Below are 6,000 nucleotides of genomic sequence, written 5' to 3' on the forward strand. Positions count from 1 at the left end.
CAATTACATTTTCTTATATGGAGCAAATTTGTGTTTGGACTGAGTTATGTTGTATATGAAATACATATAATGGAGAAACATATTTTTGTTAACCTAATGGAGTTAAAGGTCTTGTTGCGTTCTGCTGGTATGTGTTCTGAGTTCTGACTGGATACTAACTCTACTATCATTCACGCCTCTAACACTATTTACAATTGCAGCCTTGTCGGAAATCCTTACTGTTCAGATGCTATCTCGGGAGAAAGATACTGTATTCTTCCTCAACAGTCTAATATCTCATATACAACAACAGCACAAAATTGTGCCCCTAGCAACTGTGACTCAGATAAAATTTCCAGCCCTAGCTGTCACTGTGCCTACCCATACACTGGGACGCTTGTATTTAGAGCCCCACAATTTTCAGACTTGGAAAATTTCACTCACTATAAGGATTTAGAGACAAAACTGTTTAAAACCTTTAAAGCTAAAGAAGTCCCTGTTGATTCGGTATCTCTCAGCAATGTAAGCAGGGGTCTATCAAATTATCTTGAAATGACCTTGCAAGTCTTTCCCCTTGATCAAGATCGTTTCAATAGGACTGCAATATCTACTTTAGGCTTTATGCTCACCAACCAGACTTTTAAACCACCACCAGATTATGGACCATTTTATTTCACTGCTGATGGATATACAACCTTTGCAGGTAACACTGTTTTGAAAAGAAAATTGGTTAACACATTTTTCTGTGCCTTTTGGTTCTGGAGTTTCCTTATTAACCTTCACTTTATGTACCCATCTTAGAGGAATCTGCACCTAAACCAAAGAAGATATTGAGCATGGCTGCTATTATTGGAATCGCTGCAGGAGGGGCTGCTTTACTCATAGCGTTGTGTGTTGTAGCAATCATTTGCTTCCGTAAAAAGAGGCCTCCTAAAACTGTGGAGCCAGACAATCGTTTCGGTAATTGTTTTTCTTTTACATGGATATCTTTTGAGGCTTGCAATTACAACAACTTTATGATGTTTTCTAAAGATTGAAGGTTCATTATTTTAACCAAAATCCATCACACAACCACCTTTATTCTTCTAAACAATCAGTTTAAGAGATTGTGCCATCATGTCATACAACAAATAGAGAGAATTTCCGAGAGAAACCCTGGAGGACTCAAATGTTGCTTTGATCTCAACCCTATCCTATAGTCGCTCTTGTTTGAAGGTGTACTTCAGAACATCATATCATTCCCTCTATCTAAAACACCTTAAAGTAGACAAATTTCCGGCCATTGTAGAACTTACCTCTCTTTTACTCTTCTAAATATAATGCAAGTATTCTGTGGTTTATGATTTTAATTTATACACAGAACTCCAACAACCTCAAAACCCACTAAACTAGCAAATTCGCAATGCAAGGATACAAAAAAATATTGATAAAAAGTGGCTCAGTCTCTTTAATAACAACTTGACCATTTTAACACAATAAGAGAAAGCACCTTGTTTAGTTTTTGAGTTTGCAGTCTGTCATCAGGCCGAGCTTATCTATCTCAGGCATACAAATGTAGGACTTTGAACTATTCCAAAACTCACACATTATAAAGCTAAAACACTTGATCATTACTATTAGAACTATTTCATGACAAAAATTTATAACTTGTAGGTCTACCGTCAACCTCATCTTGGATGTCCCCTGGCAGCACCAGTAGCACATTACCATTGGCAGGATCAAGGGTGTTTCCTCTTGAAGAGATAAAAAAGATGACCAATAATTTCTCAGAATCCAATGTGATTGGATCAGGGACGTACGGGAAGGTATTTTTGTTCAATTTGAATTGTATACTACTTTATAGGACAAATAAGATGCAAATCCTGCATAATGCTTTTTATTTGCATTTTAGCTTGAAAATAAATCTTTCCACTCTCTGATTATCTGATTTCATATGTTTCCATGTTTTTGATTCAAATGGAGATGAAATTTTTTTTTGAACTTCTTCAAGAAAAATGCTTTTCTTCCTTGTTGATGGAAGTTTACCTTTTCTTGATGGAACTGTGTTAATCTCTCTCTCTCTCTCTCTCTCTCTCTGATTATCTGATTTCATACGTCTCCATGTTTTGATTCAAATGGAGATGAAAAGTGAGTGATCTTTTCTTCAAGAAAAATGCTTTTCTTCTTTGCTGATCTAAATTACCTTTTCTTGATGGATCTCTCTCCCCCCTATATTTTAATTTGTCTTATATTTCTTATGGTGTCTCAACAGGTTTACAGGGGGACACTTACAAATGGGCAGCTAGTTGCTGTAAAAAGAGCTGAACAAGGTTCACCGCAGGGTGACCTTGAGTTCAAAACTGAAATAGAACTTCTATCAAGAGTTCATCATAAGAACCTTGTTAAACTGTTTGGTTTCTGTTTGGAGAAAGGAGAACTCATACTGGTCTATGAGTATGTACCAAACGGTACCTTGAAAGAGAGTCTCTCAGGTACATATATCGGCTTAATTCTGTCTTTTTTCCTGTGCCTGTGCACCGTCAATGCTAGCTGGGTGGAAGCCCGAACAAGAAAACACTGAATTATTTAAAACCTTTGACTAGATTATTTTCTTATAATTTGGTATAATTTGAACAGTTAGCACTTCAGACTTATATGAGTGTCGAACATGAACATGATCTATACATATATTAGAATAACATTGTGATTTGTTAGAATCGTTACAGTTTCCTGTCTTAGAAGTTAGAACCTTTTTTTTTCAAGTAGATGCTTTTATTAAATATAGACCATTAATTTAGGCTAATGTTCTAAATCAGTTGTAGCTTGTAATGAGAATCACTGAGTGTAGAACAGGGAAACTCCCTTTGATATAAAGTGTTGTTTGATAATCAAGCTCTCTTCCATTTGTCTCCATTGCTCACCACATTCACCTTCACATTCATGGTGTCAGTGCCAAAAACCATTGCCATCGCCGCTCCCCTATATGTAATCATCACTCCCTATCCCTTCCTGTTGCTACGTTGCCGCTTCTACTCCCTCTTCCTTCTCTTATTATTTTACCACCATCATGGTTATATTTGATGTTTAAAAGGTCAAAGTTGAACTTGAAATCTATAGATTTGGAGTTTTTTTTTTCTTCTTTGTCACATTGGCTTATCTAAAGACATAATTGATGATACAAAAAGCTATGTTTCTATTTTTAATTATTTTTTTTTTTTTAAAAAAAAAAAAATAGGTTTGTGAGAATTTGGTTGTGTGGCTGGGTTTGCAAGATGGTAGGTTTTTTTGGCTGGGCAGGCGGGGTAGTTAGGAGAGGAAGCGGGTGCTGGTGGTATTGGTAAGGGTGATATTGGCCTAGTGGGGAGAGGGTGGATGGTGTTGAAAATCAGAGTAGATGAGTTGATTGAGTTCATGAGTTTGGGGGTAAGGAGAGTGTAAAGGAAATGAGTAAGATCAACTATATTCATTGTAGTTAAGTTTAAATTCTGTTATTTTTGTAAGGAAGTATTTTTAGAGAGCGCTTGGAATGGGGGTAATAAATTAAGGGGTAATAAAAGTCAAACTAGTTAAATTATAGTTGATTAGAGTTATTAATGAATTATTGTAGGGAGACAAGGTGTTTATAAATGAATTAAGGTTGTAGTGACATAAGGAAAAGAGAGGGGTGGAGGAATCATTACCCTCAAAATGAGGGTAATAGGTTACCCACCCTCCCCCTAGTGTAACCTATTACCCTCAAAATAAGGGTAATTGTTCCCTTTCTTCACCTATCACCTCACCATCACTATATAAATCTTCTTACAATCACATCATCTAGCTCTCCCTCTCTTGTGGTTACTTTAATTTTGCTTGGTTTGACTTTTATTACCCCTTAATTTAATACTCCCAATCCAAGTGCCCCCTTAAAGAGATAAAAACACTCTTTCCGACTGCAGATTTATATAGTTTATGTTTTACTACTCCCAACGTCTCGTTTTGTTTTTCCTATTTGGAATAATTTTAAGAGAAAAAAATTAATGTAGGAAGAACAAGTAGAGATGGAGGGAATATTTTTTTACAAGAATTAAATATGTCCATTATATTGTGGTCAGTACAAGTGCTTGTATTTTTTGGAGTTACATACATGCATGACTTGTACATTTATTTTGCGAAGTCTAGTACATTATGCATGATAGTGAAATAATCTTTATAGTGAAATAATCTTTATGTGCTTCTGCACTAGGAGTTTGTGATAATTGTAGTAGTACTTAGCCAGAAAGGCTGTCATAGTTTTACTTAAGAAAATTTTCCAATAATGTAACTTAAAAAAAAAAAGTGTAGCCAGATATGTATATATTTTTTTTCCTGGTCTAATGACGACTTTAAGTTGTATGATCCAACCTGAAATGATGATATTGTGTCTTGCAGGAAAATCAGGAATAAGATTAGATTGGAGAAGGAGAATCAAGGTTGGCCTTGGTGCGGCAAGAGGTCTGGCATACTTGCATGAACTAGCCAGCCCACCAATCATACACCGGGATGTCAAGTCGAACAATCTCCTGCTTAACGAACACTTGAATGCAAAAGTTTCAGATTTTGGTCTATCCAAGACTCTTCTTGATGTTAGAAAGGGCCATATCTCCACTGAAGTGAAAGGGACAATGGTGTGTATACATTCATCTAAGTTGATCCTCAATATTACATGATTGAAGTGAAAGGGACAATGATTGATTATTAAGTCTGAACTTTTGTGATGCAGGGATACTTGGATCCTGAATATTACATGACACAAAAATTAAATGAGAAAAGTGACGTTTACAGCTTTGGGGTGCTAATGCTGGAACTCATTACCGGAAAGTCACCAATTGACAGAGGTAGATACATTGTGAGAGAAGTGAGGAATGCCATTGATAGAGCAGAAGACCTATATGGTCTTTATGAGTTTCTAGACCCAGGTATCGGTCTAGGCACATCATTAAAAGGATTTGAGAAGTACGTCGATTTGGCTCTGTGTTGTGTCGAAGAATCAGGAGTTGATCGACCTGTCATGGGAAACGTAGTAAAACAGCTGGAGGACATACTACAGATGGCAGGTTTAAATCCATATACTGATTCAGCCTCCAGTTCTGGGGCATATGGTGATGGAAATTCGCGGCATCTTTATGGGGACGAGTCTCTCTACGGTTATAGTGGACAACTCCCACGTTGATTTTTCCTAATTCAGAAATGGTTTCCTTCATATCCACCTGTTTAAGTTTCGACTAGTTGATCTTAGAAATATACTAGTTGGATTGTATTTTTCTTTTTTTTTTGGTTTTTTTTTTTTTTTTTGGTCAATATCTACCTTTTTAAGTTTTGATTTTTGCGAATTACCTTTTAACTTTACACTCCCTATGGTTTTTTTTTTTTTTTTTTTTTTTGAATTTTTATTTTATTTTATTTTTTATTGCAACATATTCAATTTGTACTATATTCACATACCAAGTTTAACTTAATTTTTTTTGTACTATTTCCTCTGTTCTTTTTTTTTTTTTTGTTTTTTTTGACAAGTCTGTTCTTTTAGTTGCATCACTATAATAATTACGAACTCCTATGCAGTTTTTGTAGTAGAAAGAGATAGAGAAAAAAAAAAATTAAGAGGACTCATGATAATAGAGAAATAGAAATAATTTACATAAGTAAAAAGGGGGTTATGCATTTAAATTGAAACTTTCATTTTTAAAAAGTGATTTATCTAACAAATAAAGGAAAAGTATTATTAAAAAAAATATCTTATTATATAATACTATCATTGTATTAATGGTCACAATGTCTATGTACAACTGATGACGGATTTCACCAAATATTCTGTAAATGAGCTCGATCACCTTCAACAATTTCCACAATTTACCCCATATTAAGAACCCTAATTTAGACATTAAAAAAAAAATCAATACTCCCTATCTCCTTTTTGCTTTTGAATTATTGGCACAAACAAACTTTTATTTTATTATTTTTTTTTATGCGGTAAGATACGGGGAGGTCTCCCATCCTATCACAGGAATGGAGGGATGAGGATCGAAC

General features: G+C 35.0%; 1 pseudogene across 1 annotated transcript in view; it reads left to right on the forward strand.

The window, feature by feature from the left end:
- The window catches only part of LOC145565170 (uncharacterized), a 47,813-nt pseudogene extending 42,027 nt beyond the window's left edge, over nt 1-5,786 (forward strand). The window contains exons 37-42 of the transcript XR_014094981.1: nt 201-682; nt 781-939; nt 1,633-1,784; nt 2,231-2,450; nt 4,366-4,601; nt 4,697-5,786. The product of XR_014094981.1 is annotated as an uncharacterized LOC145565170 (transcript). The remainder of the gene's footprint in view (nt 1-200; nt 683-780; nt 940-1,632; nt 1,785-2,230; nt 2,451-4,365; nt 4,602-4,696) is intronic.
- The last annotated feature ends 214 nt before the right edge of the window (nt 5,787-6,000 follow it).

The sequence above is a fragment of the Chenopodium album genome, chromosome 10 (genome assembly GCF_948465745.1).
Source record: "Chenopodium album chromosome 10, dcCheAlbu1.1, whole genome shotgun sequence".
In the NCBI taxonomy this organism is placed as follows: Eukaryota; Viridiplantae; Streptophyta; class Magnoliopsida; order Caryophyllales; family Amaranthaceae; genus Chenopodium; species Chenopodium album.